Below are 18,583 nucleotides of genomic sequence, written 5' to 3' on the forward strand. Positions count from 1 at the left end.
TGTGTCCTGCGCAAGCGCCGAGCCTCTACTGAAGTTCCTACTTGTTAACGTGACACATTCCACTCTCAGGTGGAAATGAATAATCGTGTGTATTTCTTTCACTTGGGTATTAACTATTCATGTAGATGTTACATACACATGTGTTTGCCTATATATACATACAAAATATATGTAATATATAAAAGTCATATATATATGCCTATATGTGAAATATTTACATATTCTTACATTATTTACCTCATGCTACTTTGTATAGTTTTGTATCAGGATTTTGTCACTGAACATATAGTAATCCTTATTTGAGAAAATACCTAGTGCCTCTTGAAACATTGAAAATAAGACTATTTGTCTATTTTTGTTGTTTGTTTTAAATGTAGAGCATCAGAAAACTCATTGCTGTAGGTGTTTAGAAGCCAAAATGAGACATTAAATTTCTTTTGTAAACGCATAATTTTTAAAGAAAATATGCAGTGAATGCCACTGAAATTTATAAAATCAACATTCTTATTTACCTATTTCTTTACGCCATGACTGGTCTTCTACATGTGCCAAAATGCCATCCTGTTTATCTTTCCCAGCATTCTTCTCACTGTGCCCTCTGTACTAATTCAGAGTTGTTGCTGTGCTGGCCCTGTCGTTCGGTGACGTTCCTTACTAGTGCAGGGTATGAGATGCAGCCCATAGGTAAGAACAAACAGTATTTTGTGCTTTTTTTTACTGAGTTAGGATGTTGTGCTGGTCAGGGTTTTCAGAGAGAACCAATAGGATGTGGAAAGCCAGGGAGAGACAGACAGACAGACTGAGACAGAGACAGAGAGACAGAGAGATAGAGAGACAGAGAGACAGAGAGAGAAGGAATTAACTCACACAATTATGGAGACTGGCAAGTCCAAAATCTGCAAGGTGGGCTGACAAACTGGAGACTCAAGAGAACAGTTTCAGTCCAAAGGCCCAGGCTGGAGACCAGAGAGCTGAAGTTCTAGTTCAAGTCCAAGGACTGCTAGCTGTACAATCAGGAGAAGCCAGTGTTGCAAAGGGAGTCTGAAGGCCATCTTTAGCATTCTCTCTTGCTCACAGGAGGTAAGTTTTTTGGGGTATTCAGGCCTTCAACTGATTGGGTGAGGCCCACCTAATCATCGAGGGCAACCTGTTTTACTCAAAGTTCACTAATTTAAATGTCAAATTCACCCAGAACACCCTCACAGAGACTCCCAGAATAAATTATAGACCAAATATTTGGGCACCCCATGTCCCAGACAAGTAAACACATGAAATTAACCATCACGAGTTGCATAACTTCATTTACAATGATTTTAATATAAAAACCTTACATGTGATAATTCTGCTGCACCTTAGCAAAGTATACTGGTTTATGATGAAGAATTAAAGAAGAAAGGCATTAAAGCAAAGGTTTCCTCTCACTAGATATATTGCACAAATAAAGGTGGATTTAGGGATGGCAGCACAGTCCCTACCTAGCATTTGCTCAAAACCCGGTGGAGTAATTAAAGTACATATTCATCGAAAATTCTATACAGATTATGTTTTCTTAGCAAGGAATTCTACAATCATAAAAGTAGATGGTGCTTTGTTAGCATTTGGGGGAGAGTTTTGTATGAAAGATTGTAAAGTTAGGTAAAAGACAGAAAGGGTATATCAATCAATTCCAGCACTGAATCACTGTGAAATTATAAAGTGTCTTAAACCCCACCATAATTAATTTTAAATACTTTAAGGCAAATACTGTCATATACATTGTGATTACAGATTTATAAACAGTTAACTAGAAACCAAAGAACACACTTCAAACCGCAGAATTGGGAAGTGGCTCTGCTGGGGAGCCAGCCCCAGGTCCTGACTCAAAGTCCTGTTCCCCTTCTCATTCAGCGAGTATCTCGGTTAAAGAACAGGGTTACCAAATAACTTAAAGAAATGAAATAAGCAATCAGTGGGATCAGGAATTACGGGAAAGCTGGTTTGGGGATTACTCTACAAACCTGGCTAGGTTAGCATGTAGGTGGTAGGTTGACACAAATCTCTCCGTGTCTCGAATTGGACTTTAAGATGATGGTATATGTCTGATTTCACAGCTGAAGTTCTCCCCTGTCCTCTGGGCCAAACCTCTTCAAATAGGAGGTAGGGCAGAATCCATCACTATTATTTCAAAATAAAAAGACAGAGAAATTCAATAACATCTATGAGGTCAGATCACAAATCCAAAAATAAAATACAGTTTTTGTGTCTCTGAGCTCAATGTGGTCCTCTCCATGTGATGTTTGTGTTGGCTGCCAAAAAGCTGTTGGATTTATTACCTTTCATTCAGCAAAAAACAATTATTTATTACTGTCCCCATGTGGCAGGTGCTCCGCTATCTTCTTGCACACTGGAAATCAGCTCATAGCATTTCAGCTAGTGGTTTCTGCCCCAGCAGATGTTTCTGCCTTCCTCTGCATTTCCTCAGCCTCACAAACTCCATCTTCCCAACCTCACAGCCCCCCCCAAAAAAAATCGTACATAAATACAAACTCTGTGCTTAGTAGAGACGGTAGGGAGGAGGGGGGGAGTCCCTCATGTTATTTGTTACCCACTTTCCTTTGATGCCGTGAAAATCGTTTTGAATGCTGAGTCTCTGTTTCTGAGTCTTACATAGGATTACACTGATAGGAGATAAGAAAGTTAACTATTGTTTTAACAGAAAGTAAAAATCTATGTTGTTTTCATTTTTTCTGAGAATTTATTTTGAGGGAATGAGGGGTGAGAGACAATAGAACGATTTCAAGTTATGTGTAAAGCCAGAAATGTTTCTATTTATTTTTTAGATCCAGAGGTGATATGTGATACAGAAAGCATGAAGCCAAATTTCCCATGGTTTAAACGTAGAAATTGTCTCTCAATATCTCGGTTTAATAAAAGGGAATCGCACTTTTTGTAAGATAAGGTGCATTTTAAGATGGCTATGTTTTTAAATCTGTTCATTCAGTACAGATCTTTTCTGTTTAAAATTGCAGTTTTCCATGTGTTTATATAATGTAATTTCCATTTTAGGGGGATGAAGCCCCCTAAATTAGCTGTACTCTCATGGGATCCAAACACCCTTCATATTCACTTTATTAATAAATTACTGTAGCCCCCAAGGACCAAAACATTGACAAAAACAAGTTAATAAGTGGCCCCTAAAAGATTAATCCTAATGTGGGGAAAAGGTAAGAAGGCCCCCAATCTAAGAAAATAGAGACCTGAGAGAAGAAGGTCACAAAAAGAATCCTTTAGTCACTTTTCATTCTGGTCCTGTCCACTGAGCCACCCCAGGGCCAATACAGTAAGTGTACCAAGCTATCTGGTATGAAGAGGCTCTAATCAAATGCATTGGGCTGTCTCTGAACAGGTAGTCCAGGTCAACAAAAGTACTGCTGGGGACATGTAGGTCAAAGTGTTTTGATCCCAGCCGGGACTTGGGAAGGACAAGAGCGGGATCTATCCCTGGATGCTTGGCATTGTGAGCACCTCAAGTGACTCCAGCACTTTAGAAAACATCCACAATAAATTCAGGTGTTCTCTTTGCCATCCGCATGCTTGTATCAGTGCCTACATCTGTGAGGGGCCCCAAACATGCCCACACCCAGAATCTGTGATGTGACTTTACATGGAAAATTGCAGATGTGATTGAGATCTGGAGCTAGGAGACTATCCTGGATTATTCATGTGGACTTGCTACTGTAGGTAGTTAACTAGTTATTAGGGAGCAAAGGGAATTAGACATTGAGTTTACTAAAATGGGACGCATAAGCCTGTTTGCCTAGCCAGGAAACTACACCTTCACACTCCCCAGGTAAATCATGGCATTTCTCCTCCAAGGAGATTAACAGTCCTTCTTCGCCCCTCCAGTACTGGCTTGTTGGGGAGTGCAGAGGAAGGTGCCTGAGCATAGAAATATGTCAGTTCAGCCTGGAGAACAATGGATTGTCCAGGGGGTAGACCCATCAAAAAGCTCATGAAAGCTTGGGAAGTTGATTGGTTCTTTTGAAAAAGCATCTGATCCATCCTAAACCCAAGCTAATATAATTCCAGGGAGAAAAATAATCTCTCTCTCTCTCTCTCTCCCCCCGCCTCTCTCTCCATGATGCACTCACCCTGTGCATTCATTTATTCTCATTCATCCAGGAGCATGTGACCATGTGGATTTAGCAGCTACTAAAGCCCATGGCAGATAGAGAGGGCTCTAAAGGACTAAGCTTTATTTTTTTTTAGTTTTTTAATTGAATGCTTTATTTTATTTTTAGTTTATTGTTGTTCAAGTACAGTTGTCTGCATTTACCTCCCACCACTCTCTCCCTACCCTAACCATCTCCACCTCCCTCCCCTGATTCCATCCCCTCTTGGTTTTGTCCATGAGTCCCTTATAGTTGTTCCTGAAAACCCTTCCCCCCTTCCCCCCCATTACCCCTTCCCACCTCCCCTCTGGTTACTGTCAGATTGTTCTTAATTTCAATGTCTCTGGTTATATTTTGCTTGCTTGTTTGTTTTGTTGATTAGGTTCCACTTAAAGGTGAGATCATGTAGTATTTATCTTTTACCGCCTGGCTTCACTTAGCATAATGCTCTCCAGTTCCATCTGTGCTGTTGCAAAGGGTAGGAGCTCCTTTCCCTCTGCTGCATAGTATTCCATTGTGTAAATGTACCATAGTTTTTTGATCCATTCATTTACTGATGGGCACTTAGGTTGCTTCCAGCACTTAGCTATTGTAAATTGTGCTGCTATGAACATTGGGATGCATAGGTTCTTATGGATTGGTGTTTCAGGGTTCTTAGTATATAATCCCAGCAGTGGAATTTCTGGGTCAAAAGGCAGTTATATTTAGTTTTCTGAGGAAATTCCATACTGTTTTCCACAGTGCCTACCTACACCAGTCTGCTCTGGACACTGGCCTTTGTTAGGCCTTGCTGAAGACATGGTTGTACTTTTTCAATGGTAAGAGAGAGGGAGATGGGACACTGGAAATCCAGAGGCAGGTTTCCACCCCAAAAAACCATCTTGCCACACTACAATCTCCCATGCATGGGGCCTTGGAATGCTTTCCTCATTAACCCACTGAAGAGCCTTATTTCCACTATTTAGACTGATCTGACAACAGATCCAATCTAAATGCATGAGTCCTTAAGAATTGAGAAACTTTCTTATCTGTGTTTAGTCAGAGGGAGATGCGTCATTTCTAGCTGTGAAGACATGGGAAGGGGCCACAAGCCAAGGAATATGGATGACCTCTAGGAGTTGAAAAAGACCAGGAAAGGATTCTCCCCAGAAGTCTCCAGAAAGGAACTGACACTTTAATGTTGGCTCAATGAGACCCTTGGACTTCTGACCTCCAAACCTGGAAGAGGATGAATTTCTGTTTTAAACTACAGAATGTGTGTTAATTTGCTACTGTAGCAATAGAAATCAATACAAGACCTAAAGTCACTTTCAAAGAAGTTATCTATTCTAGACATCTGTCTGTAATAATAAAATCTCAAGTGGTCACCTAGAAAACATGGGCAATGTGGAGTTCCAAGGAGGTTTCTCTCTAAATTGTTTCAGTAGCCAGAAAGGTCCCATCCAATGAGAACATTCTCTAGGACATACTCTAGAATATTGCTGACAGGTCAAGATCAGTCGTTGTGCAGTTTCAGGCACTGGGCATCATGAAAGCTGAACCTATTGCCAAATGAGGTATGAAAGGCACACTTGAACCCTGTGACTGCCATAACAAATTAGCCCCAACTACGTGGCTTAAAACAGCAGTTAACTGTCAGAAGTGTGACTTAAAGAATAACTCTCCAACATTTCAGAGGCCAGTGATAAGACAGGTGCTGGTACCCACCAAGCTCATTGAGTTCATAGCCTTCTTGCTGACCATGGAGTCTGAGGGTCAGTCTCTCTTAGATCTGAGTGCCACTCAGTTTGCATTCTGAGCTCTCCGACTTTATTGTGCACATTTGCTCTCTGTTTCTGTTGGTTAAAGCATTTTGGTGAGGCATCCCTCTGTCTATGAGAAGAGAAACCTGTGATTCTCTGCGTTTTAGGCAGCAGGAGGGCTACCTTATCCCCGTAGATTATCTGTTTTAGGGAATCAAAAGGCAAAGATGGATTCCACCTGGTTTTTGAAACAGAATCTTCTGCCTCTCTGAAAAATGGGCGAACTTTTATATAATGTGACATTGTAGTGACCACTTTGGGGAATCTTTGGCTCAGATTAGTTCATTTTAAGAGTCATTCTTAAAAGAGAGATCTCACATCTCTCAGAGACAATGAGATGCATTTTATTGGTATACAGAATCTTCTAAAAGGCAGTAAGACTCTCAAAATAGCTCTAAAATGATTCTTACTGTATGAAAATAAAAATATTTAACAAATGACTTTGGCCACTTAGTTCATCTGCCAGAAACACAATTTGGATCTAACTATTCCTTTGAATTTTATACTTCAGCATGACTAAAATTTTTAAAACAATGCTATAAGATTTGTTTATGTCTGTATGTATGTTTATGTATGTCTCTGTATGCATGTATGTTATAGATGTGTGATTTTTTACTCTTCAGATGGCATCGCCAAAATTAATTTGTAAAGACTTTTATTTAGTTGACTTAAAGAAAATTAAACATTTATATAGACCAAGTATATTATCAGAAATATAGAAAGTAAACAAAAGTACTGCAAATTTACATGATCTAGGATAACATTTAATAAGTAAAAGCTAGTTTAAATTTGTCAGTTTAATAATATCAGGTGTGTCTTCAAAAGTGGTCAAGAAGTATATTCTAAGGTGGTGGTAAATTGTTTAAAATTATAATATGCTGAGGCACAGATTAGTAAATGTAAGTTTATCTACCTTGGCTTTTTAAATTTATTACAGAGAAACAAAATATATTTAGGTCTATTAAAAAACATTTTTGCACCACACTGAAAAATTTACTATGTGGGGATGGATGGCCCATATAGTAGCTGTTTACCAACCACCCTATGAATACAGGGATGCCCTAAAAATGCTGGCAACTTTAATGCACTTGTTTGATAACACTCGCATGTGGACAACCTCCATGCCTCATGCCTGTGGCTGTGTGATCATCAGAAATATTAAAACTGTAAACCAGCAACATCTGTCAAGTAACCACTCTTTGCCTTCAACCCATCGGAAAATACTTTGAACCTTACCTCTAGAAATTTTCTCAGCTGGCTGCTTTCCAAACTCCAAAACTGAATTTATAATTTGCTCAAACTATTAACCTTTGTTTTTCTTTTGTTTCCATAGAAATGCTTCTCATTAAATCATGTGATTACTTACAGTATATTGAGAGGTAATTTAGGTGTAAGCTCACCTGCAACGCTGCCTCCTGAAATTAAACATCTTCCTACTCATCATGTTCTAAGTAATCGTGAAGATATGTGTTTGCTAATATGTTATGTTGTACTTATGTAAGTAACTTTAAAAAATGTTTATTGTTGTTCAGCTACAGTTGTCTGCATTTTCTCCCCAACTTAATTTTTTTTTACAGTTTACTCTCAACACTCTGAATCCAGAGCAAAATGACTCTAAAAATTTGGATGGTCTCACTGTATACGATTGACTGCAAGCTCCTGAAGGTCAGAGACTGTTTTATTTGAATTTTAATTGTAAGTACTTAGCCCAGTTTTTAGCACAGAGCCTGGCATAAGGCAGGTTATTAATTGTGTTATTTAACACCTATGCACAGATGTTCACTAATGTTCACTAAATGTCTGGGGAATAAACAAGTGAAGTCAGCCAGCTAGGCTTACCCACCGCTGTTTGTGGCCTAGTGCATGGACACATAGAATGGGTGAACACTGGACAGGATGAGAATTGAATTTAATAGAAATAAAACCTTAAAAGAAGATTTAGGATCTAGAAATGCTCAAGGAAAGAGAAAATCTAATGATTTTTAGAGTCTCCTTGCACTGAGGAAACTGCAGTGGCAATAAATGTTGAAAGTTGCTGTAGACATACGTGTCAACTTGAATCTCCTAGTGGATGATGAAACCCCAGCCTCTCCCCAGGAGATCGTTTTAGAGAAGAAATCAGGGACTAAAATGCAAGGCTGTGGATTTCACTGAGCTTTTCATAGCAAACCACAGTTTCTTTGATTTGTTTAAAATAACAGTGATTCTTAACTTTTTCTGTCTGACTTATTTTGCTTGGCATGATATTCTCAAGATCTATATTTGTTGTTACAAATATGATTTCACTCATATGTGAGATATAAAACTGAAAACAACAAATGAACAAACAGGAAAAACAAAAAGTCATAGACACAGACAGTATGATGGTTACCAGAGATAAGGGGGATGAAAGTGTAGCAAAGGGTAAAGGGGGTCAACTCTATGGTGATGGAAGATGATTTAACTGTGGGTGGTGGGCACACAGCACAATGTATAGACCATTTATCATACAAATGATATATAATCTTGTTAGCCAGTATCATCCAATAAATTTAATTTAAAAATAATAACCAATAAAAAAGTCACAGTAAAATAAATAATAATAATAACAACTATCCTGAGAATGTATTGTTTCCTCTTTGAGATTTCCTCCCTACCCCCTCAACCCACTCTGTGACTCCCTAGGCTAATCTCTACAAATTGCATCGAATGAGCTCCCTTGTCCTTCAACTTTGAGTTGGGTCTGTCAGTGGAAGGAGGTGGCAAAGTATCCCCAGGTGGGGGAAGTGGATGAGGTGCTCATCATCCCTGCTCTCCTACCTGCCAGCTCCAGGAACCTAGCTGCCCCTTAGAGCCTTCCTCTTGCACCTACAGATCTGTCCAGGTTCTAGTAAGAGCTCCTTCCCCTCCAGAATATTTTAAAAAGAAAAATGGCTGCTGAAAATAGATGTTAATATCCTAGGTCACTCCCCTTGGTGGGATAACTACAAGGTGTGTGTTTTACAATGTTTCCTAGAATATCTCCAGGAGAATAGGCTCACGTTACCCATGGGGTGTGGTTGTATAATGTATCATGCATTGACTGTCTCCCCTTTCCTCTATCATTTCCTCAACCTCTATTGACAATTCCTCCCATTCTTTCCAAATAAACTCTCCTTCCTGAATCTGATTCAAGCCTTCCTCCAAGAACTAGAAATAAATCAATCACAAACATTTTCTAGACTACTTTACTCAGATAGGTATTACTGGTTATATTTATTTAAGTGGTGATTATATATTCATTCTTACCATGTAACTCTTTTTGGTTATCATACTTATTCCTAAGTCTTTATACTCCCTTAAGCCAACAACTTCTTCCTTTTTAATAGTTTCTGCAATAAGCAGTGGGTAAATCATTTTGAAGATGAAGAACTGAATTGAGATGACCCAATAGAATTATAAGCAGAAGAACAAGAAGAGAAATTTGGGCCATTTTTCAATGAAATGGTAATGAGTTATGAAAGAAAAAAAAGACAGGGTCAATTCCTAAAAGAAGGAATAGTAGCTGGAAAACTATATTTAAAAATTCAACTAGGGAGAATTAGACCCACAGGACTAAGCAAAAAGCTAAAGGTAAAAACCAGGAGGGAGGACTATTGTGCATCAGTGGGGTAAACACATGTGAAATTCTGAGCAGATTTTTATCTTTCTATTATTCAGGTGCCAATGGCCAGAGCTCCAAAGGAAGGAGCACCTCTGGGGTGAGAGAGACAGCATTCAGAATTTACCTCACCACTGTGGTTAACAGAGACCCTGAGGGCATGGCTCAGAAACCACAAAAGTCTATGATTCGTTTAAAAAACATACACAGAACCCCTCACCTTAAAACACCGACAAGTATTTGAACATTCATTAACACCAGTTATGTTATCTGGACCCCAACATAAATCACAAGAAATTTCATGGACTATTTCCTCTGACCACTGTGAAATTAAATTATAATTATTATTAAAAATAATTCATGTTAATGGGTTTCAGACTTAACTTATGCACAACTTATGACTCAAAGAAGAAAGTTATCATGAAAATTAGACTATATCTAGAAGTAATGATAAAAATACCACTTCTTGAAAATAACTATAAATATATTTAAAATCGTACTAACATTAGCAAACAAATTAAGATTAGTAAATTACATAGTATTGTTATTGAACTCAAGATGTTAGAGAAAACAGGAAATAAATAAGCATAAACAAAGTAAGTGGAATCTTATACAAGCAGGAATTATAGTAAAAATAACAAATGCATTTTTGAGACAAAACTGAAGAACATAGTTATTTGAAAACATTGAATAAAGTAGAAAACATTCTGCAAAACCAATTAAGTAAAATGTCTTAAAACACAGATTTACTAGGTTTTAAAAATAAAAAATTACATGGTACAGAAGGGAAAATAAATTTGAGTAGACTAAGTCCTGGGGTGAGAACACAATTATATTAAAAGTAACCCAAGTTGAAGCAGAAAAGTTTGTGTGGAAGTGTAAATGGAATCAGTTTTTTAAATTTTCCCAAAAACTAAAGCAAAACAAAACAAAAAGCTCCCGAGGCACAGGCAGTTGTGGTTGAAAATTCTATCAATATTTCAAGAAACAAATATTCTAACATTGTAGAAATTGTTTCAAAGATTAGGAATGCAAATGCTGGTCTCAAATCTAGTAGTGAGGTTGTTCAAAACAGGAACAGGAGTATCATAAAATAGGAATATTATAGACACACTTCACTGTTGACTGTAACAACAACAATATTAAATACACTAGCAAACTAAATCCAGTGATACATTAAAAATAATTATAAACACAGTGGCTTCATACCAAGAATACAAAGATGATAAACACTATAAAATCTACTCTTGTGAACCAGAGACATCTAGTAATTATATTTCATTAAATTCAATCATATTCAAAATAAAGCTTTCTAAAAACTAGAAACATCAGAAATTGCCCTTATTTGAATGTGATACGTTCAAAAATAATACATTATGAACACAGTGGCTTTAAACCAAGAATGTAAAGATGATAATCATGATGAAATCCACTATTGTGATTCAAAAACATGCCGTAATTGTATTTCATTATATTCAATCATATTCAAAATAATGCTTTTCTAGAAACTAGAAACATCAGAAAATGTCTTTATTTACTTAAAAGCTACAGTGAATCAATCCCATATTTAATTGTGAAATGACAAAAAAAAAATGTTCTTTAATGTCAAGACAAGAACAGAAGGCCCCTCTCACTACCACTCTTCAGTTTTTTTCTGGATGTTCAAAACAACACTATTAAGCACAAATAAAGAAATAAATAGTATGGTCTACAACAGCCAATATGTTTGTATGTATAGAAAACTCTAAAGAAGCTAGAGTTAAATTTAATAAGACAATTTCAAGGTTGCTAGATGTAAAATCAATTTATGAAAATGAATTGCATTCCAATAACCATCAGCACATAGAAAATTTAATTATAAAAATACCGTTTACAAAACAACAAATGCATTGTTGGTAAAAATACCATTCACAAAACAGCAAATGTATTGTTGATAATTAAATCTACTACCGTATTTTTCAGGCTATAAGATACACTCTCCCCCCGCCAAATTTGGGAGGAAATGGGGGTGCATCTTATAGTCTGAATGTAGCTTACCTGGCTCACTGGGGGGAGGGGGGACAAAGGTGGAGCAGGTTTTTTTCTCCTATTTTCATCCTCTAAAACCTAGGTACATCTTATGATCTGGTGCATCTTATAGTCTGAAAAATACGGTACATATGTCATTCTTTATGGCTAAAAACATGAAACCTTATTAAAATACATAAAATAAGATCTAACTAAATGAAGGGAGATAATAAGACATGGCAAAGAAGACTGAGATATCAATATTTATTATAAAATTAAAACGACTGAGAGTGTGATGTTAGCTAGAACAGACCCACACATATGTATAGAATATTGGTATATGGCAAAGGCAATTTTGTAAGGCAGCGAAGAAATCCTGGTATTTAGTAGATTATGAGGAAAACTAGTTAAGGGGAGCCCTTTTGCACTGTTGATGGGAATGGAGATTGGTGCAGCCACTATGAAAGGCAGTATGGAGACACCTCAAAAAATTAAAAATGGATCTGCCTTTTGACCCAGCTATCCCACTTCTGGGAATATATCTGAAGGAACCCAAAACACTAATTCAAATGAACATAAGCACCACTATGCTCATTGCAGTGTTATTTACAATTGCTAAGATATGGAAGCAGCCCAAGTGTCCATCAATAGATGAGGAGATAAAACAACTATGGGAAATTTACACAATGGAATTATAACAAGGTAAAGCCAATAGGGGGTCCCCAAATAGGGATTTGTAATGGGGTCCAGAACTCAAGGTGTCCAGGAAATATTAGAAAAACACATAGAGGATATCCTCACCCACACAAGCCTGAGCTGGGGGAAGGGACACATGGAGCAGGGCCATTCAGAGATGTTTTGTATAGCAATAGCTATGCAACTAACATCTGGCATGGTCATTTAACATATCTATAACCTTTAACGGGTTTCATGGATATGTTAAATAGCTTTGAGCCAGGGGGATGGGAGTGACTTCCACCCAAGATGTAACTGGGAAGCAACTCCCCCTAGTTGCAGCACCTGCGTGAGAGCTTGGAGAAAATTGGCTCCATGCCATGGGGCCACACCTGCCCAGACTTACTGTGGCAGCCGAGTAAAGCTGGAAGAATACAGGAATGCTGGCAGGTGTAACTGATTGTAGGAGGAGTCGGAAATGGGGCTGTGGCCGAAGACAGGAGCTGGGATTTAAACCCAGGCCCGGCAGTCATACCAGAGAAAGGATCATGCAGCTTTGGCGGAGAAGGAGGGGGACAGAATCACGCAGCTTTGGCAGAGTGGGGACCCCATGGCAGCGACACAGCTGATGGTGCCGGAAGCCTGAATCACGGACTTCTACTTCTTTTCCTGAGATACGGTACCCCGGCCTGGGCAGAGGGAGAAGGAAGGACTGTGTGCACCTGTGGGTATTCTAAAGGACTTTAGTATTTTAATGAAGACATTAAGTCACTACTCTAAGTCTATATAACTTTTAAATAAATAATTCCTTTCCTTTTCACCAGTCGCTGGAGTTCAGAGACGTCTTTCCTCTGGCAGCAGGCTGGGCAAACCTAGTAGGTGAGGGGGGCGGCCCAGAGAGAAAGTGGGGGTCCTTTCGGTAATAGTATATTGTCCACCTTCCCCCAGTCTGTTCTGTAACAGAATGATGGACCTGGAGAATATTATGTTAGCCAATCAGAGAAAAACAAATGCCATATGATTTCATTCATATGTGGAACCTAATGAACAAACTTGAAACAGCAAGCAAAACAGAAGCAGACTCATAGTTGGTAGCAGATGACAGCTAGTGAGGGGGCAGGTCTGGGGGTTGGAGGGATTGAGCAAAAGTGAAAAAGGACTCAGGGACATGGACAACAGTGCGGTGATTTCTGGGAGGAGAAGGGTGTAAGGGGACTAAATGGTAAGGGAAAATATACAATAAAGATTAATTTAAAAAAAACCTAGTTACCCAAAACCAACAAAAAAACCATTTAAATACTGCATATAACTTATATAAAAACTAGTGTTATGTAGTATTAAAATGTAAAAATGAGAAACAAGACTTTAAAATTTTGCTAAGGGATTTATGCTTCTGCCTATGTAAAGGTAATGGGTGTGGGATGTGCCCACCCATCATAAACTAGAAGTAAGAACTAGGCAAAAGGTATGAAGTACTGTGTGTGTGTGTTTATTGGACATCAGGCATCATAGATCTCTGATCCCTAAATGAAGGAAACAAACTTTGACTGAATTCTCATGTACTCGTGAAAAAGCTGAAACTCCTTCAGGCTGGTAAAAGATCTCCATATTCAGAACAATTACCAGATAAACTGAAAAAAACCACAAGGAAGTGAGAATTACACAAGTTCCTACTAGCCAGCATGGATATATCTTGTTGAACACACGGGGCATCTTGTAGAGATCCCAGAAATCGGTAAGGATCTAGAATCCACCAAAGAGAAGTGGGGATAAAATATCCCTGGAGTAAAGGCTACATTACACCTGTCCAAAAATATATAAACCTAGGCCGTAAATGGTTCAGGCTGACCTACAAGTTGCCTAAGTGTCTGTTTATATTCCTGTCCAAGTTCAAAATACTTTCAGGCAATAAAACAGTATTCAGTCTGTAAAAGCTAAAGGAGTTCATCACCACCAAATCAGTATTACAAGAAATGTTAGAGACTTAAAAAAAGAAGAAAAAGAGCAAAAGTATACATAATAAATTTGCAATATTACATACCTATCAATAGTTATTTTAAATGTAAATAGAGGAAATGCTCTAATCAAAATACATAGGATACATATGCTGTCTACAAGAGACCCATTTCAGATCAAAAGAAACACAGACTGAAAGTAAAGGAAGGGAAAAATATATTTTATGAAAATGAAAACAAAAAAAAGCTGGGGTAGTAATACTTATACAAAATGGACTTTAAAACAAAGACTATAACAAGAGACGGGAAAGGACCCAGCAACTTCACTTCTGGGTGTTTATTAAAAAAAAAAAAAAAACCAAAACACAATTTCAAAAAGACATACGCATCCCTATGTTCATTGCATCATTATTTACACTAGCTAAGATATGGAAGCAACTAAGTGTCCATTGACAGACAAATGGATAAAGATAGAATATTACAATAGAATATTACTCACTCATAAAAAAAAACAAAACAAAACAAAATCTTGCCATTTGATGCAACATGGATGGATCTAGAGGGTATTGTGCTAAGTGAAAGGAATCAGAGAGAGAAAGACAAATGCCATATAATTTCATTTATATGTGGAATCTAAAAACAAAATGAACAGACAAAACAAAAACAAACTTATATAGAGAACATTTTAATGGTTGCCAGATGGGAGAAGGTTTTTGGTAATATGTGAAAAAGAGGAAGGGATTAAGATGTGCAAATTGACAGTTATTAAAGCAGTCACAAGAACGTAAAGTACATCATGGGATATATAGTCAATAATATTGTATTAACTATGTATGGTGACAGATGGTTACTACGCTTATCAGAGGGAATACCTTGTAAGTTACACAAACATCGAATCACTTTGTTGTATACCTGAAACTAATATAATGTTGTATGTCAACTGTAACTAGAAAATAAAAAATATGTTAAAATAAACAAATAAAAACAATATTAGTAACTCAGAATCAAAAACAATGTCTGCAATCCAACCAAAAATTACTACAAAAGAGAAGAAGCAAGAAAATTGTGTTCCACCCATCACCAGGAAAAAAAATAACCCAATACAAACAAACCCAGAAAAAAGTGAAATTACAAAGGAGCGTACAAGCACTTCAAAACAGCATTTACAATATGCTCAAGAAAATCAATGCAATGAGAAGAAAAGTTAAAGATGTAAAGAAGACCCTCATGTAACTTGTAGAGATGAAAACATGTTACATCTATGAAAAGTTCCATGTATTCAAAAAACCCTCCACTTTGAGCGTTAAGAAAATGTCACCGGAGAGTCTTAACAAAGAATTAAATATTGTAAAAATAAATTTAAGCCAAACAAATAGCAATTATACAAAATGAATTATAAGAAAAATTAAGTCTGGAAAAACTGAACTCTCTAAAATGTTCTTATAACCTCCAAATTGATACTTGCAGCATTTTCAGGGGCAAAAATCATAGCATTTGGCCTTCTTGTTTTAGCTTTCTTACTGCCAGCAAGTGTCCCTTTTGTGATGTAATTTGCACCATGTTTCTGCATTTTTGTGGTTTTTGTTGGTAATTTTGCTGTTCAAAATGACCCCAGACATAATGTAGACATTCTGTGTGTGTTCCTCAGCACAAAAAAGGTTATGGTGCACCTTATGGAGAAAATACGTTAGGTAACTTTTGTTTAGGCCTAAGTTATAACATTGTTGGCCATGAGTTCAATGTTAGTGAGCCAACGTTGTATATCAAATAAGTCATCTTGAACAAAAACACAAACAGATTATACATTGATTGATAAAATGTAGGGTTGCAAGAACCCAACTGTATTTCCTCTAGGAGCAAAGTTCAATATTCACTAATTCAGTATTTATGGCTACTTTATAGGACATAACTACTTTGAATGATGAGAATCTGTGTTTCTTGTATCAATATAATTGCTAGATTTTAAAGCAGAAATATTATGTGATAGAAAATGTATTAAGAAGATATGCCTCTTAACTCCTTAGAATTCCTTCTTAGAGGAATTTCTTGTATTGGAAAAACTCTCCATCCAGTAATAATTATAAATTCTTTGTAAAATATAATAAGCAAATTTTGAAGGCACTGGAAACTGACTAAAAGTTGCATAAGTAGGGGAGATTTGACTCTTGAAAGAAGAAAATCACACTTAGTGAAATCCACATTCACAGATTTCCCTTCAAATGGGAAAGGCAGAAGATCTCTAGAGGGACAGTTGAAAATAAATTAGCATGTACCTGTATGGGGAAGATTGCTGCAATCTGGTCCATGGATGGAAAGAAATGTATAATATGATACAGATCACAATAAGTAATCTTTGAAATATTGCTAAGAATAAGTACATTTGATGTAAAAGTAGTTAAGCTTATAGCATAACGGATTTTTAAATTGTAAGTGATCCTCTAAAAAGTCCTAGAACAGCCATCATTAAGTGTGGACAAGAAAAAAATCTTAATAAAAAGTATTCGCTAGTACACTGTACAAGTAAAACTGGTAGTCATGCAAACTCTCATTTGTGCTTTTTGTTTTCTGTTTTTTGACAGGTTTACTGCAATAGAATTTTCTGTTATTGATACACCATATATTGACTTCAGCAAGGCATTTTTTAACTCAGTGAATTAAAAAGAAAAGAACGAATCAGGAATAAATTTAAATCCGTATGCACTGTGGGAGGATCTATTTGGAACTCTGTGCTACTCCCCAGTGGGCAAGAAGCAATTCTACCCCATTCTCATCGTTGCCAAAGAATGGGTTAAGTGTTATCCCAAAGTTCTCATGTGGAACTCAAGAGTACAGAGGGGAAGATGTTTGAAATGTGTTTTTGTTATAGCTGCTTTCAGGTGGAAAAATAATAATCAATATACAATGTGCATATTTTTGTTCATTTATTTTTGTTTTTAAAATTGCATTTCTAAAATTGAATTTCCCCAGGAATCCTAGCTAGAGTAACTCCATATGTATAACATGAGACTTGTCTTTTTTGCAATTTTTATTTTTCAAAACAATTATGAAAATTTGGATTTATAAAATTAAGAGGTAAGTGTGATTTACATGTTCATAATCACTTAGTTCTGATTAAGAGACAAACAGAAGGGGTTTTAATTTGTTCTTCTTACATAACAATACTGATGTCCCTGTGTGTCCTTACACATTAAAGAATTTTTTAAAACATGAGAATAAAGACCGAGCTGAGCTTCCAAGAATATTCACAGAAAGTGCACGGGGTCTAATGCAATGCCTATGGAGGATTGTCTCGCTCCTGTAGAAATGGCCCCACCAGCCCAGGAGATTTGCTGTAAGAATGTTTCACTGACTGTGCTGTCTTCACCTCCCAGGAATAGCTGCTGAGTCTCGACCGGTCTTCTCATCCAGGAAATGCAGATAGGACTGTGCTGTGCACAACCTGACTTCTTTCCAAGGCAACCACTGCTCACAAGCTAAGTGACTGGGTTCCACGTCTCACTTGCACATCAAGGACCTCGGAAAAAGCAGAGCCAAGATTCGTCCAACTCTAATAATCTCAGCTCTCCAAGGGGAGAAGAATTAGGTTCCATCTCTTGTAAGTAAGATCATCAAAGAGGTTGTAGGAATACTTGCAAACCATGACATGAAATAATGCTATTTCTATATTTGCATTTATGTATTTTCTAATTGATTTCTAATTGTTTCTGTTAACAATGTTATTATATGTATCTTTATACATAAATCTGAGTGTTTTGGTAATAATTTCCTTAGAATATATCCAAGTGGGATGGTTGGGAGAAAGGATATAAGTATTTTTGAGGTTTAGGATACATATTGTTCTATGGAAGGAGGATACTTCTTGCACATATTATTTTTTTACGGTGTGGTGTTGACAATATTACCTTTCAGTTGTAAGTTCAAAGTCCTAGCCCCCTACCCTTGCCTCATCCAATAGAGCATAATCAAAATGACATTATGTGACTTCTAAGCAGGTGATAAACTGTCATGCACTTCTACCTTTTCCCCCTGAAATACTTTCTTTTGGAAATATCTGCCATGCTTTGAGGAAGCCAAGTGCTGTCAAGAAGAGACCCCGTGTAGATTTCTGGATGTCAGGCCCAGCTAAGGACCTGGCCACCAGCCAACATGAACCACCAGATAGGAAGTATATGAGCCTTCTGATAATGTCAGCCCACACACACAAGATGCAGTTGGCATTGCATGGAGGAGAAATAAGTTGCTCCACTGAACCAGGTCCAAATTGGAGATACATGAGCAAAATAAATGACTGGTAATTCCACTCCAGTGTGTTTATTTAAAAAAAAGAAAAAGAAATCTATGTCAACCAATGGTTTATATAACAAAGAAACTGGA

General features: G+C 37.2%; 1 long non-coding RNA gene across 1 annotated transcript; it reads left to right on the forward strand.

The window, feature by feature from the left end:
• Positions 1–12,788: 12,788 nt before the first annotated feature.
• Positions 12,789–17,726, forward strand: LOC128781333 (uncharacterized). Its single transcript, XR_008427310.1, has 3 exons — positions 12,789–12,933; positions 16,789–17,281; positions 17,581–17,726. It is a non-coding gene; the product is annotated as an uncharacterized lncRNA (long non-coding RNA).
• Positions 17,727–18,583: the final 857 nt, after the last annotated feature.

This window comes from Desmodus rotundus, chromosome 1 (assembly GCF_022682495.2).
Source record: "Desmodus rotundus isolate HL8 chromosome 1, HLdesRot8A.1, whole genome shotgun sequence".
In the NCBI taxonomy this organism is placed as follows: domain Eukaryota; kingdom Metazoa; phylum Chordata; class Mammalia; order Chiroptera; family Phyllostomidae; genus Desmodus; species Desmodus rotundus.